General features: G+C 43.9%; 1 protein-coding gene and 1 long non-coding RNA gene across 3 annotated transcripts in view; one reads left to right on the top strand and one right to left on the bottom strand.

Moving 5' to 3' along the window:
- Dpys (dihydropyrimidinase) overlaps nucleotides 1-26,473 on the top strand; it is an 88,986-nt gene that overhangs the window by 34,468 nt on the left and 28,045 nt on the right. The window lies entirely within an intron of this gene.
- Nucleotides 10,626-25,958, bottom strand: Gm16291 (predicted gene 16291). Its single transcript, NR_045788.1, has 3 exons — nucleotides 25,720-25,958; nucleotides 24,983-25,319; nucleotides 10,626-12,643 (listed from the first exon to the last, which is right to left on the bottom strand). It is a non-coding gene; the product is annotated as a predicted gene 16291 (long non-coding RNA).

Below are 26,473 nucleotides of genomic sequence, written 5' to 3'. Positions count from 1 at the left end.
ACTCGATGCCTGATAAAGCTAATGTAAACAGACTTTCTACTAGTCTAGGAAGGATAATGTAGAACAACTGCTTGGCTTTACAGACTCCAGATGATCTGTGCTCCACTCTGTAAGTTCCACTCTGCAGGCTCTACCACTGTACAATGGTCCTCTTGGCGCAATGCAAGTAATTTAAGCCATTGCTCCAAGGCTGGAACCAGGTATATCTTTTCAAATATCTCGTGGCTTATGAAGATCACAGGGTATAATTAGAAAACCCAGAAATTCTCAAAGTTCCTCTCTCCTGGAGGGAATATGTGAAAAGCTGTAACTTGTGAGGCCTTCTGTTTGAGTCATGGGAATAATAATTAGTAACACTGTGGGCAAGTCAGTGGGGCAGAAAGTACTTTGTCTCTAAGATGGTGTTCATCAGGTAAGACCAAGAAAGCTAAATCTAAAGTAATGAGAAAACTGTAACTATGAACAAAATGGGCAAGAATTATACTTCATTTTTCCTGTTCTATTCTTATCCCATTGGGGTGGGGACTTTAATTCTATTCTGTGTTTTCCTGTATCAAAGTGGAAAGAAAATAAAAAACTCTATTGAACTACGGAACTCTCCAGTCTAGTTCTAACCCCAGGGAGAGCCCTGGGAGACTGGTTCCATGGTCCCTCCTCCTCCTCTTCCTCCTCTCCTTCAATTATTTATTTTCTAGTTTTTGCAACTCATTTCACTTTTTAATTGAAAGTAGATTTTGCCATATATATTCTAACTATGGTTTCATCTTCCCTAGCTCCTTCCAGATGCCTCCCCCTCCCGATTCTCCACCCACTCAGATCTACAGCCTTTCTTTCACTCTTTCATTAGGCTACAGCTATCTAAATAATGGCAATAAACTAACATAAGATAAAATAAAAGCAAAGAAGCTGGAATAGGAAGAAGAAAACAAACTAGCAGAAGAAAAAGAGCTTTAAAAAAAGCACAAGAAGCCGGGCGTGGTGGCGCACGCCTTTGATCCCAGCACTTGGGAGGCAGAGGCAGGCAGATTTCTGAGTTCGAGGCCAACCTGGTCTACAGAGTGAGTTCCAGGACAGCCAGGGCTATACAGAGAAACCCTGTCTCAAAATACCAAAAAAAAAAAAAAAAAAAAAAAAAAAAAAAAAAAAAAAACCAACCAACCAAACAAACAAACAAAAAACCAAAAAAACCCACAAGAAACATATACAGATACAGAGACATACACATTTGCACACACAAAATACAATATATGCAAATATGATATATGTAAGAGACCTGTAAGGGGGAGGGAGCAAGGAAGGAAGAAGAGAAGAAATGAAAGACAGAAGGAAAGATGGGTGGAAGGAAGAAAGGAAGGAAGAGTATGCCCACACAGAGCATTATGAGAGGAGGCACCTCTAAAAAAACGCTATTGAGTGGATTTGAGTTGCTGGGCTCTGCTTTTTAACCTTCCACCTGGGTGTCTCAGCAGGACCCACGGTGAGAGTCCTTGGCTGGTTTGAGTTCTGGGAATCACACCAGCTCAGGTACAAAGCGTTGTCTTTCTCAGACAACTGGACAAAGAGAAATGACCGGAATGCAAGGCTGTGAATAATTCACTCACTTCTTTCCCCACCCTCTGCTGCTTGGAGGGTATTTATAGGTTGTGATTATGTCTCCCTGAGTCATGCCCGAGGCTATACAAATTTAGATCACTTTCTCACAAGCTCCAGTTACTAATCTCTGTAACATTGTTTTGTCCCTCCTGTCCTCGTCACTTGCTTCAGAATGGTGCATAATGGTCCAGATGTGTAGTTATTTTTTTTTAAATGGTCTATATATTACTTAAGTTTCCTCCAGTTTAGTCCAAGAATAACTGACTTAAGGTCAAACTCATGCTTCTGTTCTCCATAGGCATCTTATTCATAATGTTAGGCATTTATTCAGTTGTTCATCTCTTTTATTTGTTCTTCACCTATCTTTTACATAACAACCATTCTTTATATAATAATGACTAAAAAAGTTAAATATTTGAAGTTGTTTTTGGTGAATATATGTATTCAGCCTTGTGAGAGCTAAGTCTTCATTACTATGACACATATGTGCTAGCACTACCAAGTCTTCCTGATCACTCCCCTGCTTTCAATCCAGTTCTGCTTATCATGACTATCCCAGTGCCCGAAGCAATGGAAAGCAACACAGGTTGGAAGATTACCATGAAGCAACTTATGTGGACATATTTTATAAGCTAAACTAATCCTGTTGATAGCCTTTGCTTTATGGAGGAAGCCCCATGGTCAAACCACAGCACTGCATACACTAGATGCAATGTTGCTGCATACACTAGATGCAATGTTGCTACATACACTAGATGCAATGTTGCTGCATACACTAGATACAGTGTTGCTGCATACACTAGATACAACGTTGCTGCATATACTAGATGCAATGTCCCATACCTGTAATTTCAGAATTTGGGAGTTAGAGGCAGGAGAATCAGAAATTCACGACTGTCTTTGGATACATAGTGAGTTTGAAAAGAGCTTGCTAGGAAACATGGTTTGGAAGGGGGCGGTTAAGATGCATTGCTATGATGACCTTATCCTTCTAGTTTGGCTGCTGTTGGGCTTTGCTGAGTATTTGCACTTGGTTATGCTCAGTTCCTTCCCCTGTGTTGAGCAGGCAGGCAAATACACAGGGATTCTGCTGTGCTGACTCCCACAGCCTCTCAGAAACCCACAGATCTTTCCACGTTCTCTGCTTTTGTTATCCCATTGAAGGCAGAAAAAATATTATCAAGCTAATGACCAGGCCCAGTCCTCTTTGGAACTTTTATTTGACATTTTAAATTCTGTGTGAATTTTTTCTCTCATACACCATACGAATTTTGCACTAACATGCAAAATTTGTAGACTATGGAGAAAAAAGAGAGGGGATTGTTGGAGAGGAGGCTTCATGGAATAAGGGATTGGATGATCATTTAAACAACGAGAAAGAATGGTTTGCATAGTTCACATACAAAAGGAGAAGCAGGAGTATCTAGGTTGATGCCAACACCCGCGTTCTCTATTCTTGGCCTGCTTATTATGAGAAAGGTACTCAGTTGGACTCTCTATTCCCAGTCAAAATGTATGCAGATGACCTAGCTGGGACATTTCTGATGCACTACAATATTTTTAGCCTGGCTGCACACACCATCCTCAGCTCTCTACTGTCCTTAGAGATGGAGAATTGCTCTCCATCATCACCTCCTACCTCTTCCTACCCTGCACACTGAATCCTAGTGAGTTCTGCACACCGGCTCACAGTGCCGTGGCATAGTCTTCCTTTACTTTCTGATAATGTTGAGGTGCATTTTTAAAAAGGAATAAGGGTTCCGATGATGGCAGAGAAAACCCCCTTGGTCCCCACAGCCTTATCCCACTATTGTCAACTGATAGAGTGCCACTACTGTCAGAGTCGATGAACTACTATTGCTATATCAGTAGCTAGAGCCCATCCTTCATTCAGGTTTGCTTAGCTCTTACCCAGCATTCATTTCTGTTCCAGGATCCCGTAGTAGATTTCATCAACATGTGTCCTGAGGCTGCCTGAGGTGGGACAATTTCTCTGCCTTTGCTTTTAATCTCTTTGCCAGTGTTAAGGAATCATATTCAAGTCTTTTGGAGAATGTCGTCATTGTGCTTTTCTTTCTGACGTTTTTTTCTCCTTCCTAGCCACAGGTTTCGGAAACAAATAATACAAAAGCCTCACTTTGCATTAGTCATGAAGAGTGAATGTGGCAGATGTGGTGCCACACAGTTGATGCTGTGCTGGGTACCTGGCTGGTGCAGTCTTTGCCAGGCATAGCTATGCGCCAGCATCTGCCCCTTCTGTATGGCACGCTTGGAGAGGAAGTTGCTGCATACAAGGCAAACTTAAGAAGTGAGGTGCTATGCCCTAGGCTTATGTTTGAAAAGGTACTTTGGAACTTGAGCTTGGTCAAGCTCAGCCCAGTAGCATGTCGGAGAATGTGGTTGGGCAAAGTGGAAGAGAGCGGCCTTCCACATGGCTCAGGAGGCAGGAGGGATTTGGCAGTGGCTGGGAGACACTGGGAAGATTGCCTTCAGTGACAGCTGTGCTTCGGAGGAAGTCAAGGGGGGCATCCCCTCACTCTGCTCTTTTTTTTTAATTCTTTTTTTTTAATTAGGTATTTTCCTCGTTTACATTTTCAATGTTATTCCAAAGGTCCCCCATACCCACCCCCCAACCCCCTACCCCCCCTCCCCCTTTTTGGCCCTGGCGTTCCCCTGTACTGGGGCATATAAAGTTTGCTCTTAATTATTGTACAGGATCCTTCAATAGTAACAGGATGCAGAGATGTATCCGTAAAAATGAGATTTTTCCAAGCGTGAGAGAGGATGCCCTGCTGGACTCCTTTCGTTCTCTTGAAGCAGACTTTGACTTCTGAGGCTGAGAGCTGTTTCTCAAGCAGAAGTAGCTGGAGCGTGAAGAGAACTGCTCTCCTGTTGTGCTCTCAAACGCACTCTGGGCTGTTTCGCCTTGGAGACAGGTTCTGAGAGTCCAGGCTATACTGGTCCTTCCTTTGGTCCAGGAAGAGGAGAGGGAATATAAGATGAGATAGTTTACTCTCAGAAGGGATGTGTTAAAAATACCGTTTGACAGCCACCAAACCCAGACACTATTGCATATGCCAGCAAGATTTTGCTGACAGGACCCTGATATAGCTGTCTCCTGTGAGGCTATGCCAGTGCCTGGCAAATACAGAAGTGGATGCTCACAGTCATCTATTGGATGGAACACAGGACCCCCAATGGAGGAGCTAGAGAAAGTACCCAAGGAGCTGAAGGGGTCTGCAACCCTATAGGAGGAACAACAATGTGAACTAACCAGTACCTCTCATTGTTGTGTCTCTAGTTGCATATGTAGAAGAAGATGGCCTAGTTGGCCATCATTGGGAGGAGAGGCCCCTTGGTCTTGCAAACTTTATATGCCCCAGCACAGGGGAACGCCAGGGCCAAGAAGTGGAAGTGAGTGGGTAGGGGAGCAGGGTGGGGGGGGGAGGGGTATAGGGGACTTTTGGGATAGCATTTGAAATGTAAATGAAGAAAATACCTAATAAAAAATTTTAAAAAAATGAAGCCGGGCGTGGTGGCACACGACTTTAATCCCAGCACTCGGAAGACAGAGGCAGGAGGATTTCTGAGTTCGAGGACAGCCTGGTCTACAAAGTGAGTTCCAGGACAGCCAGGGCTATACAGAGAAACCCTGGCTCGAAAAACAAAAAACAAACAAACAAAAATACTGTTTGAGAGGTTCAGAGCAGAGCGGTCCTGCATGAGGCCAGAGGGAGGTGTACTGTCACGTCACGTGGGATGAGAGTGGGCAGAGGATCCGTACCCGAGAGTCGAACTGAAGCTGAGGCAGAGTAAACTCAAGCACGGGGGAGGAGCAGGCGTCCAGGCTGCCTGAAGAAAGAAGAGAAGGCAGCCAGATGGCCTCCAATGTGAATTGTGTCTGTCATAGACTGAGCTGAATGTTCACAAAGTTAGCCTTGTGGAAAAGAATTATTTAATCAAGGGAAGAAATGGATTTATCCTACGATGGTGATTTTAACATTAGTTACAGTCCAGTGTTATATATGATTTCTGTTTTAACATATAATTAGACACTAGATGTTTTACTGCAAAATTCCTCAAATGCTTTTAGCATAAATGACAGAAGACGGCAATGTGCATTGAATCCCATATCCTGAAGGGGGCGCCCACAACCCGCACTGGGCTGCCCGATCTGCTGGTTATGTAAGGAGGCAGCCTCCTGAGAGAGGAAGCGATTGCTAACGCTCTGGGGGCTACATGGTACCTAGATGTTTCTGTGTGTTTGTTATTCCTGTTGGTTATTAACGGCACGTAGAAAACAGTGTGCTTGCCACATAGCCTGCTGCCCTAAAACCGGGTTTCATTAATGTCACCAAAGGAGGTCAGGAGAAAGAAAAGCCGGGCATCCACACTTTTCTCCTTCTGCTGCTTGTTTTGTAAATCTATAGAAGCTGCATGGTTCCAAGAGTGAGGCACTGACATCAGTGTGCTGATGGATCTCGAGAGAGGACTGGGAGTGGGCGTATGAGGGGAAAGGTAGGAAATCCTGATGAAAGATGACCTTAGACATAACAAGCCTGTAAAGAAAAAGTCCCTGCAAAACCAACTGCAATACCTCCTCTGTGTCATTGCACATTTAAAAAAAAAAAAAGGCTGCATTTAGTGCAAAGAGAACATTATCAACTTTTTTTTTTCTGCTTTGGAAATGAAGAGTCCCCTGTATTCAGTTTGACAGCTCATTGAGCCTGTGTCTATCTCTTGTGACAGAAGTGTGTGCCCTGTGCTTCACTGCTCCGGTCAAAGCTTTAGAGTTAAGGACATAGCCCTTTATCTAGTTGTTTGGCCTTTTTTGGGGTAGAATATTCTGGTACTTAGCTTATAGAGAAGAAATCAAGAGTGTGGGTTTCATGTGATATTGAAACAGAATTTTAAGGTGTCATATGGTTGAAACAGAGATCAGTCAAAATGGCCAACCTGTTAAAACTCTGATCAGAGAAAGGGGAATGTGAGCTGCCTGCAGGTCTGCAGGAGCAGCAGCAACTCGTGGTCTGGCAATTTAAGGCTCTCCTTTGAGCTCTGGTTCTTTGGTATTCATTAAAGAGCACTTAGTTACTATGGAAACTGTCCCTTTTCTGTATTTATGAGCTACAGGGCATCTCACAGCATCTCAAGCATACCAGCACAGCTGACTACTGTGTGCATTGAAACATTTGATGAAGACTTCTAGCCGCTCTGTATTCTGCAGAGGAGGCATATTTTTGTTTCCAGTTATTTGGGGTTTATTATTTTTTTTAAACTCAATTACAGCAAGCTTTGACCTTGCATTCACCATTCTGGAAGGCATTGTGCTGCCTCTCCTGCTTAATTTCCGTCCTTTTCTCAGTGTAGATAGAGATAAACGAATTTAACTTTGTATTCAGTGAAGAGTAATGACTTGAAGATTATGAATGTGCCCCTGGGTTCTGCCTAGGAACCTTTGTATGAAATTGAGCAGGAGAGGGATGGTTCTCTAAGGGACATGGAGCAATAGGGAGTAAAAAGCATCATGAACCAAACAGTGAAGCTTAGGGTGTGTACATAGGGTCATATCATCAGGGAGAGCTTCAAAGAGACCGCTTGGCATTTTCCTTGGAGAAAACTAGATAACTCATTGTGTGCTATCTAATTTCTGAACTGTAATTCTTGTCTTCTTCCTCCAAAGAAGTATATGCATACACATGAGAGTGCACACACACCACACACACATGCACAAGCACATACATAAGCACACCTAAGTACACACACAAGCACACACACAAGCATACACACACCACACACACAAGCATACACACACCACACACACAAGCACACACACACCAAACACAGACAAGCACACACACAAGCACACACACAAGCATACACACACCACACACACACACACACACCACACATATACCACACACATAAGCGTACACACACAGAGAGAAGCACACACACACACCACACACAAGCACACACATAAGCATACACACACCACAACACACCACACACACAAGCACACATACCACACACACACACCACATACACACCACGCACACAGCACACACACAAGCATACACACTCCACACACTCAAGCACACACACAAGCATACACACAAGCATTTACACACCACACACACACCACACACACAAGCACACACACACACACACACCATACACATAAGCACACACACACACACACACACAAGTACTCACACAAGCATACACACTACACACACACACACACACACACACACACACACACACACACACAGTCTGTGATTGTTTTGAAAAGCTGGTCAGCATAAAGATTAGCTTTTCACACCAGTGCTGACAGACTCTGTAAAGAACTGTTCTCCCAGGCCCCAAAGCTCAGTTGTCCCAGTTCATGTGGTAGAGAAGAGCAATGTGCACTCAGGGCTTGTGCAGGTGCCTACGTAGAAACGATGGTTACACCATGATGTCCTTGCTGCGTTGTCATGATGCAGCATGGTGTTGGGACCCACAGGTGGGTCTGCACAGTTGGAGGAGCATCCTCCACACAGTTCTTACTACAGATGTGTATGCTCCCAGGACAATTTCTTGGTGGATGATAATTATAGAGATGTTGAGGTATGAGCGTTATTTTTTTATTGTTATTAATCCACACGAAATCCAGCCTGTTATTCAGGCATTGGGGTAGTAATACCCTGGTGGGAGAAGAAACCTTTTTATTAAAACTTTTCTTTGAAAAGGTTTGAAGCTAACAACTTTGTCTTTTCTGAGCTGGTTGTGGCTTTGAGAGTGCTACTTGGTTAAAAGGAACAGCATTATTTTTTTGTTTTGCAACATTGCTGTCATAAGGACGCTGTACACAAATCCTCAGCGTATACGTAATGCTCACAGTACTTGGTACACAGCAGTGCCCACGCACCAGCAGGGGCCAGTGTGTGGAATGGGTGGGAGCCGTGGCTAGCCATAGCTGTCAATCAGAGCTCATTGCATAATGGCTTCATTCAGGCAAGAACTGGATGAGTGTAAGAAAGTGATACTTCACTTAAGGCATCTCCTGTCTCATAGACACGCCCAGTTTTTACCAAGAAAGACGGAAACTGAGACACTCTCAGGCTTCTTTCTGGCTACGACAGCCTGGTGGAATCGGGTGCTCCCAAGAGTTGATATCCCTTAAAAATGATTTGGAGAGAAACTACTCAAACAAACCACCTAAGATTATTTTATGGCCTTTGTCAGACAGTTGCTTATTAAGTTTGGACGGTTCATGAAGAGAAAGTCTAGCTCTTTGATAACACACAGGGGTAAAATATTAACCACCATGTAGTGCATGTTATTTATTTAAACATGTTCTTATGCAACTGAACCTTTCAAGGGAACTAGAAATGATTTCTGAGGACCTCCTTAGCAACGGCTGAACTGTTCTGAGGACCTCCTTAGCAACGGCTGAACTGTTCTCCACGAGATGAAAGCGAAGCAGGTCAGAGGTGACTTTCAGGGACCAGCCAATCCTGAGAGGTTCTCTTTGCCAGAGCAAGCAGGGTTTGTGTTCAGCATTAAAACCAGGCCAAAGCATAAGGTCCAAGAGAGGCTGTGTAAGAGGCACAAGCTCAGCTAAGCTACTGTCTCGTTTCCTTCCCACCCAGTGCACACTGGTGTTTTCAGGGCTTCCTTTTGGCCTCGTCGCCAGGACAGTTCCAGGAAAATAATCAATAATTATTTGCTGAGTGAATGAACCAGGTTTTAGTAGCCTTGGACTACTAAAAGTAAATATGTGCTTTTAGGAGTGTGTGTGTGTGTGTGTGTGTGTGTGTGTGTATGTTCTCCCCTCTGAACATTGTTTACCAGCTCTTGGACCCATCTCAAGGTCTACATTTTATAGTTTTTCCCTTTCAGTTAAAAAAAAAGAAGAAGAAATGAATACCAGGCGTTTCTGTTGTCATCTCTAAGGCTGCCCTGATAAAAGCCACGTTCTACAGTCAATGGCTAGAGAGTCATCACCGGCCTGTGCATTATGGTGGCTTATTCCACTCTTAGTTCTAGCTAGTCACCCTGACAACACAGGTTCTAGGTTACAGAGGAAACAAAAAGGAGTTCAACGGGACTGAGGGAAATTTGATGGCAGTACTTAATGGGAATCCTAGGGACCTTATACTTGCAGTGTGCAGGATGAGTCATGGCTGCCTACAAGAGGCTTTGGAGAAAGCCCAGCAAACACAGACCACTCCCTCTAAGAAATGGTCACATGGCAGTGAGAGTTGGAGATTAAGTATTTTAGGGAAAGGCCTTTTGTTTGTTTGCTTGCTTGTTTTCCCAATGGCTTGAACGAGACACCAAAATTTACAATTTAAGATTTTTGTTTGCTATGTTCATTTTTTCCTGTTTGTTTGTTTGTTTGTTTATTTATTTATTTATTTTACAGAGGAGAGGTCCCTTGACTAACCATGCCATCACTGGGGATTTATTCCAAGTGTGAATTCTCAAGCCCTATCCCACACCAGCTTCTTCGTGAAACAGTCATATTTTAACATGACCTACAGGGGTTCAGAGACACACTGAGGTTTGAGAAATTCTGGTTTAGACTCAAAGAACTAAATAAACTTTACAGACTGTAGCACAGTTGGCCCTAGAGGCAGAAGGCCTCACCCATCTTTGCTTATTTAGTCCTTGAAAGCCCAGTGCTGTCTGAACACAGACATTTCCTTCTCCTCTATTGTCATGTGTCCTTTGCTCACTCATTCCATCATGTAGGCCAATAGACTGGCCCTTCCAATGGTCGACACACTAAGCAGAAGGGCAAAGTCATGAGGCCTAACCCCAATTTTTCTACCCAATTGTAAAAGCAGGATCGGCAAAGAGGTTGAACCTTCTGGTTTTTGCCTCAAACCCTGTTTTGTTTCTTTTTAAAGTTTTCTAAATTTCTCTTCATTCAAAACTGGAACAATGAGGTTAAGAGTAACTGTGATGGTTCAATAAGAAACACCAAGGCATAGCATATTAGTTAGCTTTTTAAATCTCCGTGACCAGAATGCAAGATGGAAACAGGGGTGAGAGAATTTATTTTGGCTCACAGTTTTAGGGAGTCCTTGTCATGGAGAGGAAGACATGGCCAAGCAGCCCAGCTCCCAGAAGCAGCAATGTCTGCCATAGACTGTCTACATCACTGTGGAACAGAGAGCAGAGAGGAAAGAACCAGCAGCCAGGCTGTAACACTTAAGGGCTGGGCCCCTACTGGCCTACTGCTGTGAGCCAGGTCCTGCCACCAAAAGGTTCCCCCATCTCCCCCAAACAGTGCCACTATTCAAACATTGGAAAAAAATATTCAAGACATGAGCTTGTAGAGGAAATTTCAGATTCAAACCATGATCCATGGCTTCTAAACCCATGTGAATGTCTGGCGCCTATCTGTGCTGAATTGAAATGAGAAAATATACCAAAAGCTCACATCTCACAGTTAATATAGAGCAAGATAAAGAGTCTCTATAGCTAAAGGAGAAAAGGCAATGCTTAATGGTGGAGGGAAGACAGAGACAGACAAAAAGACACCCATTAACTCAAGACACCATCCTTGTCGTCATTGTGTCTAGCCTTTGCACAGCACATGGCCAGGAGCTGTGCTTCATGGTCTCTGAGAACATCTAGGCAGCCAACTGTGTTGAACAGCCATGGTCCAGGCTACTTGGGAGGCAGAGTATAAAAGGAGTTTGAGATTACCTGGACAACAGGGCCCAACCCATTTCAAAGAAACCAAAAACAAGGGCAGAGGCTGTGGCATCCTGGTAGAGCATTTGCCTCGGATACATGATGTCCCAGGCTCAATGCCAAGCAATAGCAAGAAAATAAAATAGCCCCAAACAAGCACACTGAGTACAGATAAAATTATAAATAAATAAAACACAGACACCAGGGGCTTGGAAACTAGGGGACAAATAAAGATACAGAAACTTCATACACAGAGTAGGCATGTATAGCACACAGTGGGGACATATGCCAATCTTTGCCTTTTGAATTGTAGTTCCTACCTGCCCTTATCAATCAGGCCAGAAGCTGAACCTGGAGACCTGGAGAGTTCAAACCCTTCTCCTGACCCTGGTGATGCAAACATTCACCTTTAGACTGGACTCTGTATCTATTTTGTTGTTCTAATTACACAGTGAATCCTCAAAATATTGTCTCACACCCAAGACATGTAAAACTGCTTTCTGTAAATCTAAGTTCTTTGATTATAGACATTTATATCCTGGGCCAACACCCACACTGACCCTTTAGCTCCTCACTCTTGGTACATATAAACTGAGACTCTTGATTCAAGCAAGACCAAGGTTTCTTCCCTATGCTCCTGGGCACCAGATTGCATGTCTGTCCTTGGCTGTAAGAGTTCACTTGGCTGAGACAAGGCAGAGATCCCTGAAAACCTGCCAGGGTGCCTGGACCCCAGCCATGCACATCCTGCGGCCAGCATGGCTTCTCTGGACACCAGAAGGCGGGTGACTTTCCAATTTGAAAGAGTCCGTGTGCCTGCAGAGCACCTACTCAGTGTCTTCCTGAGGAAAGAGTGACTGTGTGCACCACAGAGCTGGGGAAGAAGACAGTAGGGCAGAGTCAGTACTGGGTTTTATGCTGTGATTATGTTGCCTGAAGGGAATTTTTGATTGGTTCACCAGGCCTGCCTTTAGTACTGTAATTGTGGCTATAGCGCCTCCCTGGTCACAAAGTGAGGCTTTCTATCTGTCTAGAGCTCTCACAAAACACCTGGAGGGGTCAAGTAGGCCACGCCTCTTGGGCAGAGTGTGGCTCATAAGCAGGAGGTAGATGTCTGTTTGGGTTCCTCTGCTTGTCTTCTGAGGTAGATAGATTTGCTTCGGTTTTGCTCTCCCGTGAATCTCTTCATCTAGACATCTTTCTGTGTTTGTAATGTTCTTTGCTCTCCAGGTTTTTGACAGGTGGCTTCTTTACTTTGCCATTGTATTTTCTCTCTGCCCGCCTCCTGGAGTTTCTTTCCCAACTGGAAATCCTGACTTTGCTCTCAACTCCACTCTCCGCCAAGCTTCCAACTGATCTGAAAAGGCAAATTTGTCCATGTTTTTAAAATGGAATATTTATCAGTATGGGAGGTTACTAAATTCCACATGGCATGGGAAAAGACAATACTGGCAGTTAGCTGTAAACAGAGATTCACTGCATGCTTACTATGGGTGATTTCTGGACACCATGGAGTGCATAAATATAAGGAATAATACCTGTTATTTAAAAGGGTGTGTGTTAATGAGGCAGGTAAAACACAAATGTGGGAAAAAGCAAATAATATTTCAGAGAAAAAAATGAAACCGTTCACCTTAGTACAAGAGATGGGGAAGGATTGAATCCTGATGAGAAAAAACCATGATCTAAAGATAATTCTGATCTGTGTTCTTCTGCAATGACTCCACAGAAGGCTGGCTTGTGCTTAGGAAAGGGCACTGGATCAAGAGAATCCTCGAGGGTGGCTCTGGGTTTGTAAACAGAGGGCAGACATGTTGTCATGGAGGGGAAGCCATGGGTCCATGGGAAGACTCCTTCGCTAAGGAGTCATAAAGACACTGCCAGGTGAGGTTCAGATGGTGAGGAAGAGAAACTAGGATTATTCTTGCTCATACAGACAAGGGCTCTGAATGCTGAATCAAATATAGAAGGATTTCTAGGATACAGCTCAAGTGATTGAATGGTTTCAAGTGCTAGTTTGAGTTGACTAACTGCGGCGAAATGCCTGCTTCACCACCTCTATCAGTTTCTTCTCTACTGCTTCGGTGAAACAGCGTGACCAAAGCAATTGATGAGAAAAGGATGGTTTTTTTTTAGGCTTGAAATTGCAGAGGGATAATTGTGGTGAGGAGGCATGGCAGCAAGCAAAGCAGAAGTTGTTCAGCCATTTCTACAAGCATGAAATAGAGCAAATTGGGAGTAGGAAGAGGTCTTAACATCTCAAACCCAACTCCAGTGACATCCTTCCTTCCTTCCTCAAGGCCACGCCTCCTAAACCTCACCAAACAGTGGCAACAACTGGGAACCAAGTCTTCGAATGCCAGAGACTGCAGGGGTCATTCATTTCTCATTCATATTACTACATAATTACATGACATTTTCAGGGAGTAGTAAAGAAAAAGGGACCAGGAGGGTGTTGTGGCAACACTGTATCCTGCTTTGCCAGAGACACTGCCAATTTAATGGATTCCTATGTCCTTGGAAATCCCCCTGGACTATGAGTTAATGATAGCAAACTGTCACTGATGTGTTTATAAAAAGATAGGAAGCGATAAGGGTTATGTTCTATGGTTATGTGGTGAGGTGTTGGGAGGAGGGGTTGTCTCAGCGGGCCCTTTCCCCTTGAGGGACCAGACAAGATGGTATAGTATAGAATAGAGTTTATTCAGGACATGGGGATGGGAGTTAAGAGGGCAGTAGAGACAGAGAAAGGCAGAGAGAGGGAGAGAGTGGAGAAGTAAAGGCCAGCCATGATGATGAGCATGTGGAGAGAAGAAAAAGGGAAGGGAAGAACTCAAGAGGGCAAAAGGGAAGCAAGAGAGCAAAAGAGGGAGGAGGGGGCAAGCAGTCCCTTTTACAGTGGGTCATGCCTGCCTGGCTGTTGCCAGGTAACTGTGGGGTGAAGCTTAGACAGAATGCTAACAGTCACCCTATGAGAATGACTTGGTCCAAGGCCCGAGGGCTTCTGTCTTATGCCCAGCTCATTTATTAAGGAAGTCTCACTAAATCATATTTTAGGGAGCTAGCCAAGTGTGTAGGGTGGATTGCAGTCAGGGAGAATTGTAGGAGGCAGATAATGGGGTTTGGATAGAGGGAGTAAGAACTATGACAGGTCACACATGGTGTCTGCAAGATGCTGAGAGTAGGAAGTCTCAAGTTCAAGGATTGCCTGGGTCGTAAGAGTGAGCCCAAGCACAGCCAGTGAGAAGAGATGGTCTCAAAATACAGAAGCAGAAAAGATGGCAGGGGAGGAGTCCAGTGTTGAATGTTTATATAACGTGCAGGGGGCTCTTAGCTCAATCTCTAGTTTGTAAACAAACACCCTCAGAAGCCATGAAAGGGGGAGAGAGAAAAAGGAACTGATTTTAGAGGGTGTTGTTGTTGTTGTTGTTCCGGAAAACTCTCTCCAAGAAATCGATGAAACACTGGAAATGAAGTTAAAGAGAAGTTGTTTATGTGTGACCCATAATTTAGTAAATGCCAGGTGGCAGTAACAGGCTGCATTCAAAATCCAGTAGCAGATTTTTAACTTAAGACCTAACTGGGCAGAGAAGAACCAGCCCTTGGTCAAGTTTTCCCTCACCTTGGTAAAATGTAGGGTAAAATTCCCCTTTGGTAAAATGCAGGTGCAATAACAATAGTATCATCATTTTGTGACTATTGGAAGGAAAGCTGGTGTGCAGCATGTGTAGCAAAAGAGAAAGAAACATCAATGCATCATCATCGTGGGTAAGAGTGACAGTTTCAGAAGCTGGCAGGAGACACAACACGCACGTGGAATCCTAGAGGCAAACACAACTTAGAAAAACCAAGAGTCCCAGCATCCCAGTTTGGCTTGTCACTCAGGGCTCCATCCCTATTGAATGTATTTTCTCTCCCTCACTTTCATTGACAAGTCTGCTGGGTGCCATTTTGACCACAATGTCACCAGAATGTCCCTTGGATGCTACATTGTGCAGAGGCACAGTTTTGGGGTGATCCAAATATATCTCAGAAGTCTTTGATTCTCAGGAGCGCAGCCTCCCAGCATGGAGCATCGGCCCCAGGGAAGATTATCTGACACTTCTCTGTGAAGTCCCTCTTCTGGGCTCATGGTAATGAGTACCTTATACAGTTTTTAAAGTTTTGCTATTTTAAAACCTCTGATTGTTTCCATTGTATCAACGACCAACCATTGTATAACAACCACAAACTAACTGTTTGTCCTAGCAAACTGTCCGTTCCTGCTGTGGCACAAGGGGTTTCTCTCTTTCCACTTCTGGATTCTTTTATATGTGAGCATTATTACCTCTCAGCTGCAAATTGCTGATAGTTTAGCACTAATGAAGTCGAGTACTTTCTTCTTTATTTGTCACAAGGTTTCATTTTTTTCTTATAGAGGAATATCAATCCATGCCTGCTACTGTTTCTTTGGGTCACATAATATTATTTTTCTATTTAAGGGTTCTATCCCATTTCTTGCAAGCTGCCCAATGTTTCCGAGAAATAAATGCTGTAGTTCTGGAGAGTGTTCAGGGCAAACTGCGAAGAGCCATGTGCCTGTCACTATTATTGAATGCTGACCTCATTCATGAACTTACATTAGAATCCTGTTTATAGCAAAGAAATCGATGTTTATTCAGAAACATTGTGATTAGGAAGTCAACTTCAAGGGCCAGGGATTTTCATCTTTTCTTGACCCATCCGCAGCACCGGAACGGTGTCTGGCATGCAGCAGGTGGGCAGTAAGTGCATTGATAGAAGGTGGTTGGGCACCCATAAACAGTTAAGACTTGGCTACAATTTTTTACCAAAAGGGAGTTTGTTTTGTTTTCTTCTTCCTTCATCCCTTTCTCTCTCCCTCCCCACCTTCCTTCATTCCATGCTTCATTTCACTTGAAGCCAGAGATAAGTACAGTGGTATAGTTGGAGTTGAGAGGCCAGAGATACGAAGAAGTTATCTTAAAAGTCTCAACATGTCTAAGAACCTAATTCCCCCATGGTAACGTCATGGACCTAGTGAGCAACCTTCCCTCATTTGTGTGAGAAATAAGGGACAAAAAAAGTTTAGTTATACAAGAGTAGCTTGCAGTGATTTAATAAAAGACCCAAAGTGTTGCTCTGTTTTCAATTTACCAGCATCTAATTCCAAATATAGGGCAAACCCATCACTTCTCCTATGCGAATTTATCACTTTTCTGGTCCTTGTGAGACTGTTTTGTATGCAAGGTCTGAAGGAAAGCACAGTGAAGTGCCTTCATAGCGACACAGCCGTTGATGACCTCTTTGGGGAAAATGTGTTAGATAGAAGTGTATGCCGATTAGTACATTTTCCTATTTAAAACATTTATGGGCACCTGGAAACATCTTTTCCAAAGATGGAGTTTTTGATATGTTTTGATCCCTAGTTTTTTCTTAAGTCACCCTAGTATTTCTGGAAAGATCTGGGGAAGAATTTTGGGAAGTACGTTCAGGTCCAGACTTGTTGGAAGTGTCACTTCCAGCAGGAAGCAGCACACTATGACTGACCTCTTGGTGTCTGAGTGACAGAGACTCCTGTTTATGGAAAGAGGTGGCTGACCCGGTTTCCCTGAGCCTCAGTGTAATGAGGATTAAATTAAATAGGGTTTGACTTGCTTCTAATGTCAGAGTCTCATAGATAAGCATGCGGTAAATCAAAGCCATAACTAAATATCTTATCATCACATTCATCAGACACACCCTTGACCACACTTTGAACCACTGAGGTGCTATTAGTAAATTCAAGGAAAACAAGTGACTTCGAAGGCAAATCATTTGAGATTTTAAAAGAGAAAGAAAGAAAGATCCTTATGAGCAACAGTCCCAGAAGTAAACCATCTAGGATATGTCAGGGTTTGTGTGTGCATATGCATCTGTCTGTCTGTCTATTTGTCCATCTGTCTGTCTGTCTGTCTGTCTGTGTATATTCATACACTTCTCACACATACAATTCTGACCTTCCATACTGACTGGGGCTACAGTTTCATTCTCTGTATCTGATGCTGGAGCTTGAAGTCCAGAGGGCAGGCTGCTGCCATGGAGAGACAGGACTGACAGGAGAAGGCAGGACAAGGAGAGCCAGAGTATAAGGAATCTCAGAGACAGAGTGACATGCGCAGGTCATGTGTCTTCAGTGCTGTAATGCCACTGGTCATGGGCCCAAGCACACATGCATGACCCAGGAGCTAGAGCACATGAAGGAAGATGCAGGGCAGGATGAGCATTGAAGGTCTGAGCCCCGCCTTCCTACCACTCAATGTCTTAATAGACAACCTCATCTCCTATTCTTATTGCAGAGAGTGTACCAATGACAGAACAACAAGACGATTACTCCCAAGTCTAGCTTGGTGAACTAGTGAGTTTTCTGGGGCTACTCTCGTAGGAGGACTTATGAGGGGCTACTCACAGCAGCATCACTGAAAAGCCCTGTGCCCCAGTATGGACGAGGACTCATGGAAGTTGTAATTTGAGTCTCCTGTGTAACTACAGGCAGTGTCACACAAATGAGTCCTCTCTCCACATCGAGTGTTTTCTGGGTACACCTCCAGGGAGGGACTTCTGAAGTTTACAAGTTCCATAAATTTCCTGCATCATTCATTTCTTGCAAGCCTCATGAGCTAAGCCCTTCCTTTATGGCCATGAGGGAATTCTTCAATCTGGAAGAAACAGCTATAGAACAAAGGTGCCATACAAAATGACTGCCTTCGTGTGCTACTGAACATGTGAACATCCATCCACCTAAACATCCATTTCCAGGATCCCTCTTAAGGATGAGGGCACAGAGATGGAGAGAGTGTTTCCCAGTTCACCCAGCTGAGAAGACCAAGGAAGAACTTCCAAGCAGGCCAAGCAGCCTTCATTGTGTCGGTACTTTCACACTGTAAAGGCACAGCCTCCCCAAAGGTCAGGCCTGGAAAAGGCGCTACAGACCCCAAGTTAAGGTGTGGTCTCTGGTGCTGGCTGTCTGCTTGTAACCCCCATCCAGTTACTGAGTGAGGTGAACACCGTAGCCTCGCTTTGCCTCATGTCCTCATCAGCCATGAGGGAATGATTATAGTAGCCCTATCACAGCTGCTTGGTAGAGGCAGGGAGCTGATAGACATGAATTCTCTCCAACAGAGCTCAGAATTTTAGCCATCCCATGAGCTAGGTTATTATTTCCCCAGCCTGTTCAAGTCAACGGATCTCAGAGTATCTGGCTGTGACAGATAACTCCTCATGCCTCCTGGGTGTCACTGCCTTCCCATCTCAGCTCTGGGTGACTTTGCCCTCAGGCTTGCTCTGTGGAGAAGCTGAGTCAGACTGGCAGTCTGCATTTCTGCAGGTTTTTTGTTTGTTTGTTTTTTAATTTTCCCCCCCAACTTCTTGTCACAGGGAAGCCTTGTACCTGGTTGAGATAGCCACACTCTCTCCATGCCCTGGGAGCCAGTAGCTCATTGGTTATGCTTAGAAGCAGTGCCATTTGGTCTGGGTCCAGCTCAAGCCATATAGTGTATTGCTAATTGGGATTCAGGCTATGTCATAGGTTCTGAGACCCTCAGAGATCCTCTACATCGGGAGGGTAGACGAAATGCTAGAATGCACCAGACAGAAGACGGAGATGATTACCTATCTCTGATTTTCCATCCTGCTGGAAAATAGCTAATTATCCAAGAATCCCCAGTGTTCTGCCCGTTCCAAGAAGTGAAGAGCATTCCGCTATCGGTTCTTGTTGTTGCTGCTTGTTTATTTGTTTGGTTTGGTTTGGAGCAGGACCTGTGGCGGCAGGAGGAGCAACCTGCGTGTGTTTGGCTTCTGGTTCTTTTGCTGAGATCCTGGGTGACTCATTCAAAGTCTCTCTCTCATTCTACTTCAGTTTCTACTTCTCCATTGGCTACAAGGACATAGTACTGTGGGCTGTTGAGAAATCAAGTAATTCAAGGTGCATGAACGCATTCGGGCCTCGCAGGGGCTGGGCCAATGCCTAGAACGTGAAGTTGCTGCTAATCACGCAGCTAGTCCCATGACTTCCGGGTCATGGCTGCTGTTGCTCTTGCTTTCCTTGGTGTTCTCTTCCTCCTTTACTTTCTTTTCTTTGCCCCCTTCCTTTCTCTCTTTCCATTCTTACCTGCCATTTTCCCCTTTGGTGGCTCTCCAGCTTGTTTTGCTTTAATCTTCATCCTCCACCACCCAGAAGTATGGTATGTGATTTCACTTTTGCCCCTGGAGACATTTAAATCATCAAAAAAGATTTTTAAAAAATTAGTGACTGTTGAAATACTTCTTGCAAGCTTCATGAACCACAGGTCTCTGTAGCTCTGCTGTTCATTTCTGCTTCTGTAATGTAGTTGCAGTCATAGATAGCATCTAAGTGAATGAGAGTGACTGCATACCAATAATACTTTATTTGATAGAAGGAAGCTGCAGGCCAGCTTTGGGCTGCAGACCAGGAGCTGTAGTTGACCAAATATTGGAGATTGCAGATTCCTCACACTGAACAGCCATTCTCTGACATCCTCATCTCCACTGAGACATCCAGGAAGCCTTTGGTGCCTCTTGGGATGTTTTTCCACAGTTCAGGGTTTAGATAACAGTTGAAGCAGTGATTAGAGAGTCTGGCTTGGGCTACCTATCAAGTTAGAGGTAATTCTGGGCTTCAGAGAGAAACCCTGATTCAAGAAAAGAAAGAAGGAGAGAGAGAGAGAGAGAGAGAGAGAGAGAGGAAGAAGAAGGAGGAGGAGGAGAAGGAGAAGGAGGAGGAGGAATAAGAAGGAGAAGGAGAAGGAGAAGGAGAAGAAGAAGAAGAAGAAGAAGAAGAAGAAGAAGAAGAAGAAGAAGAAGAAGAAGAAAAGTGTTCTTTTGTTCTTAGTTACGTGTTTGAAATGTCTACAGAAAATCTGTTAGACGGTTGTAAGTAGCATCATCAACTTAAAGCTGAGTGGTGGCTTTGAATAGTCACCACTGGACAAAGAAGTATATAAGTATAAGGTGGCACCTGCATATTGAATAACTATTTTGTCTCAGGTTGTTTTCAGTTAAGTGTGCACAGCCTGCAATGAGGTTTAAGCAAGCAACTTTTCACTATTGAATGGCAGTCTTCTACCCAGAGTTCTACGTTTGACTCTTGTGAAGTTGTTTGCTCCAGATTAGAATTGCCTGCTGCCATTTTAAATCATGGCAGCTGGAATCACTGAGACCTTCACTATATCTGGCCTGTGATGACTCCTTGTGAAAGGAGGAGTCACAGGAAGTTCTGTAAGACTCTCCTTAGATGGTTTAGTGAGTGGAGGGGCTTGCTGCTAAGCCTGACCACCTGTTCTATTCTCAGGACCCATCTAGGCTATTTATAAGACGGTTGTAGGAGTCCCTTTCCTGATTGAGATTCTCCAGCCACAATGGACATGCTAAGAGTTTTGCCATCACATGCTTACTGGGAATGAGATAATGCTTTAAGTCTTACTTCAAACACTTTATTATTAATCTAAGGTGGACTTGGAACTCCATTGTTACTTAGTAGATGACCAACAGCTAATGTAACTTCACCAAAATTCTGCCCAAATGTTGCCTGAATGGAACAAAGGGATCATGTTTAGCACTTGGAGTTGAGTGAAAGAGGCCATAGTCTCTCTCCAGCCCATTATTCAACTCTCTTCGCTACAGATACTCTGTGGATTTCCTTCAAGTCTTTAGCTTTCTGGTTATCTGCATGGCTGTGGTTATCTGCATAGTTGTGGTTCTGCATGGCTGTGATTATCTGCATGCCTGTGGTTATCTTCATGGTTGTAGTTATCTGCATGGCTGTGGTTATTTGCATGACTGTGGATATCTTCATGGCTGTGGTTATTTGCATGACTGTGGATATCTTCATGGCTGTGGTTATTTGCATGACTGGATATCTTCATGGCTGTGGTTATTTGCATGACTGTGGATATCTTCATGGCTGTGGTTATTTGCATGACTGTGGATATCTTCATGGCTGTGGTTATTTGCATGACTGTGGATATCTTCATGGCTGTGGATATCTGCATGGTTCCACCTGTTCTACTCCCTTTGCTTACATTCCTCTGTCAGAAAGTATGCTCATTAACAACTTCATCTTCTTCTTCTTCTTCTTCTTCTTCTTCTTCTTCTTCTTCTTCTTCTTCTTCTTCTTCTTCTTCTTCTTCTTCTTCTTCTTCTTCTTCCTCTTGCTCTTCCTCTTCCTCTTCTTCCTCCTCCTCCTCCTCCTCTCACCCCCTTCTTCTTGACTTTTTTTGGGAGTTGTCTCCTATGGTAAGGATGAAGGAAAAATAGATCATCTTCTTCCATCAAAATCAATAGTGAAATTTGAACCCCTCAGCTATTTCTTGCCCCCATCTTCTGTTTCCTTAGGATTCTGGCTCATGGAGTACTTTTAAGAAGGGCATTGCATGGCTTTATCCCAGCCACCTCCTGTGTAAGAAGACAACCCTTTCCCTCTCAGGCTGTGCCTGGGAAATATGTCAAGAGATGTCATCTATCAAAGGTGAAGCAGTCCCCCAGGAAAGCCACAAAATTATAAGGCCATTTCCACATGCCGCCCCAGGAAGCTATTTCTAACTCTTACTGACTGGCCAGGCCAGTAGACTAGCCTTTCAAAAACCCAATAATCATCCTTCATCGCTAAGCACTTACCTGTTCAGTATTCATAGGATGTGCCTCCTCGTAGCCTGCTAGCTTGCCTGGCTCACATTCAATTCCTATTTCTTCACAACATTAAATTATTTTTAGTTTCTCATTTTCTGAAAGCTAGTGATTAAAATATTTAAAGTATTTATGTTAAGTAGCATTACAGAGATTTGCTAATAACTTACTTTCTTATAAATGAACACGCATACAAGTACCTTCTAGATGTTCAGTGCTGTGAGGTACGTGGGGTGAAGGACATAGAACCTACCCCAGATTTCTAGTGTCTAACACTATTTATGCCACTGTGATCTATACCACCAGCTGTGGCCTATATTTCAGCCCAAAGCAGAAGAAGAGTACACAGCATTGGTTAACTCCATCAAGTCAATGTTAGGGCAGCATTTTTTTAGGAACCTGAGTTAAATGTTTTGTCGTCAATGAATATCAGTCGGGTTCCAAGCTATTGTCCGATTTAGATTAATGATGTGGTTGAAGAGTTAGATTCCCATCTTCTTTTCTGTGGGAAGCTGATGTGGAAGTCTGAACAGAAGAAAGAAGATTGATGCGGGCAGCCAGAGCAGCAAGAGTAGCTCTGCAAATGCTGACAGTGTACTCGAGGTAGTGCCAGCTAGCATTGGCAGAGACGTGCCTGCTCTGCTCTTCATTTACATAACTTGTCTCGTCCATGGAGCTGACAGAGAGGCAGTTGCAACACGCGTCAAGAAAAGCAAAACTCTTGTGCAGTGACCACGTTGAGAATGACTGGCCAATTCCAGCATAGGAAATTTTACGAGCATCTGAAGTCCTTTGGTATCACACAGAAAACAGACCAAGAAGCACCAGAAAGGATGAAAAGGAGTCACTTCTTATTTAGTGTCTGGGGGTGAAGAATGTTCCCAGCAACTGTACAGTTTTGTGGTAGGAGCCCAGCTTCTGAAGCCAAAGACACAAGATCATATCATATATGCTCATAACTCACATCCATACCTCTGCTTCTTGAATGTAGGCTGTGTGCCATGGGTGAAGTATTAATCCATTTTAAGCTTCAGCCTCCTCCACAGCACAGGAATAATAATTGCACCTACTTCTTAGGCGATAGAAAAAAAATTTAACAATGAACTATTCCTGTTTCATGCTGAGTACACAAGGTGTCATAATGCAGAGAAATGAAGTATACTTTTAAAGATGCCACTAAGATGAGCACTGAGATGATTGTATTGGCTTCCTTTCTGTATTTTGGTTCTCCTGGCAATCTCATAGGAATCCATTCATGCCATGAATAAAATGAAGGAGTTGGAAAGAATACAGTAGAATGCCTAATCAAGTTACTTTTCTGGGGTCAGGGAGACCCATGATGCTCTAAAGAATGACCCTTCCTCGAGGGTGTTTTCTTGGGATGCTCAGAAGTGGGGCTGATACCTGGCCCAGCTTTGCTTCAATGATCTCATCTGTAAAAGCAGGCGGCTGGCTGGTTGATAGAAAGCCATTTGCAAAGGGACAGAATGGCTTTTCTGCAGCTGTGATGTGAGTGGCATCAAAGCAATTGACTAAGTCAGAAAGCAGCTTTGAGGCTGCTGCTTCCCGTGGACATCATCTGCCTTAGATAAGTATAAATCATAGTGGGGACTCAGTAGACAGGGGTGTTGCCCCCTTCATAGTGAGACCTGTCTGTGACTCCCGTGATACAGGTTCAGGGTAAGTTGACAAAGGTCAGCTTTCCCCTGGTCAGTGGCCAAGATCTGCTAATGAGAAGACCAGCCCACTTGACTGCAGGGAAGGAAGGGTGTTAATCACTGAGCTGCTGGGACAGCTATTGGTCAGTAATGAGATGATGGACGGATGTGCACAAGATCCTCCGCATGACCGTGAGGTTGGAAAAGGACCCGATAGCGAGTCTTGCAGTTCTATTCTGCTCACAAATGAATGAGTCTTGTTCCATATCCGTATCTGTCCCCTAGGAAGATTTGCTTGTAACTCTCTTCTCTACTCAAGCCATTTGAACTCTGCCTCATAAATATCCATGCAATTCCTCTCTCTCTTTTAAAAAATTACTATGAATTAATTGTCCATAGAAATAGCATTTGGTGTAAATTTTCCTACGTTATCTATATGCCCTTGTTGGTCAAATTCAGCCTCGTTGTCTGCCTATCTGCACCATTGCATCTCTAATAATTTCTATTATATTTTCAGGTCAACATTTTGGTTGTTTAGCTTCACATCTAAGAGATGATGTGAGCCATTTGTGGTGATCCCATGCCACTTAATTAACATCGTACATTCTACTTGTATCCGTTTAGTAGTAAATAACATAGAAATTTTGTTCTTCTTTGTGGCTGAATAATACTCCACTGTGCATATTTACCAGGTCTTATGGATCCCTTTCAGGTGTTAGAATCAAGCACTACAGCTGATTCTGTAACTTGGCTGCTGTGAATTGTGCTGTGATAAACAGCGTGCAATAAACGAATTATTCCCCTAAGGACACGTTCTCTGTCAGTCTTTGACAGCAGATTATAGTAACCGACTATGCTTACTGATGTGAAGATATAGGTTATGAAGGCCAAAGGGAAGGCTGAGGCTCAGTGACTTCTTTGAAAGGAGAGAGTCCAGGGTATCACAAGAAAGTCTATAACAGGGTGTGGTCTGTTAGGGGAGAGGTTATATCTTCTAAATATTTCAATTTTTCCTGTTACCGGGAAAGAAGGCATGCCCTCCCACCTCTTGGTTAGGGAACAGGAGGGTAGCATGGGGGATTTCTCACCAGATTCTCTCCAGTGAGGAAAAGAGGTTTCTTAAAGGAATCTTGGAATTCTGTTGAAGACTGCTCGGGGTGGGACAGCAGCAGCATCCCAACCCCCAGCTCTGAGTCTGTGGGTGGCTTCCACCTGAGAGCAGAATAGGCTACAAAGACACACATGACCTTTTCAGCTGTCTCCTGGTCTGCTGACCTTCACCATGACTTACCTTAGACTCGGTCAAAGCCAAGGTATGCATGTCATCGTCTTTGTCCTTATTAGGACTGTCCACTTACCTGTAACACCGGGCCAAACAGACTGACAGAGAAGATTCTAAGTCTGACTTGTCCTTCACAGCAAAGGCAGCCTCTTTTGAAAACCTAAAAGGCTGAGGGATGTCAAATGAGGGATGTCACATGAGAGATGTCACATGACAGTGCAATAAAGACAAGATGCAGGGAGCTGTTTGGAGAAGGACAGGACTTCTTCCAGGTGCTGTGACACCAGTCATGGATGAGGCCAGAAGACCATGCATGACACTCGTGTCTGTCCTGAGCTCCTTGGAGGGATAGCGTTCAGGTGACTCCAGACTTGACATTCAAGTAGAGCTTCAGGTCTATATTTCTGAGATGGCTGTAAAAGGAAGATTTTGTCATAATCCCAGAGACCACAGTAACTGCTTCCTTCCTCAAACTGCTTCTGTCAGGGTATTTTATCACAGCGACAGAAGAGTAATGAAGCCAGTAGGGATACCCACATAGGCTATTCTCCAGAGGTGAAAGTATTTCCTAACCCCTTCGGTGTCTCTAGGTATCTAACTATATGAGCCTAGGGCAAGCTTTTCAACAGCGTCTCATCAGAATGAAATTTAGCTTATACCAGTGGCTGATAATACTATTACTGCCAAGTACTGTGGATATCAGTGAACCCATTTCATGTAAAGGATAAGATGCCACTGAGGACGATAGCTGTAACACCTTTACTTATTATTACTAATTAACATGCACACTTACCAGAACAGTTAGGCACTCACCAGAACTCCTGGACTGTGTATCCACTTTCTATTTAATTCATCATTCTGTTCCCAGAACCGTCATGTCACCAAGGTTAGAAAATAAAGCTGCCCTGAATAAGCAGGAGAAATATCTTGCAATCCTTTTATTTGGCCATTTCCTATTTAAAAAGCGCGTACTATGGGATGAGCATCAAACTACCTGGTCTGTGACTTAGACTGTATAGCAGTAGGAAAAGAGCCAGATTCAAAAAGACTCCAGAGATCCTGGATTAGAGCTGGGTTCTGGCAGGGTTCTGACTCAGAACAGTGAGGCCCTGGTTTCCATTCCCAGAAACGCAGAGATAAAAATGAAACAAAATAAAACTCAGAGAACTGGAAGCTACGGGGGAAGAATGAGGCAGTTTTGCCAGAGCTTGGGGGTTGGATTCTAGGATCCACAATCCTTTTTGTCTTTCATTTGGGACAGTTGTAGCTATTCATGGGATCTAGTGTGACAGTCAGTTGCATGTATGTACCGTGTGATAATTAAAGCATGACTTTGTGAGAACACAGGCAGAGGGAGGGGGTAGGCGTGATGAGGCATTCGGGGTAAAGGGCTGGAAGAACAAAGATGCAGGCATGTGGACGCTCCAGAGAACAGCAGAATTGCAGCTTTGACTGGAAGGGAAACGCTGGGTGCGGATGACACCCTGTCAGACACCTTCCTTGTGAAAGTGGGAGCAATTCTTTTAGCTGCTGGTGATAATGCCTAGAATTTACATCCTGTGTGAGT

The sequence above is a fragment of the Mus musculus genome, chromosome 15, assembly GCF_000001635.26.
Source record: "Mus musculus strain C57BL/6J chromosome 15, GRCm38.p6 C57BL/6J".
Taxonomy (NCBI): domain Eukaryota; kingdom Metazoa; phylum Chordata; class Mammalia; order Rodentia; family Muridae; genus Mus; species Mus musculus.
This window is presented reverse-complemented; position numbering and strand designations above follow the sequence as displayed.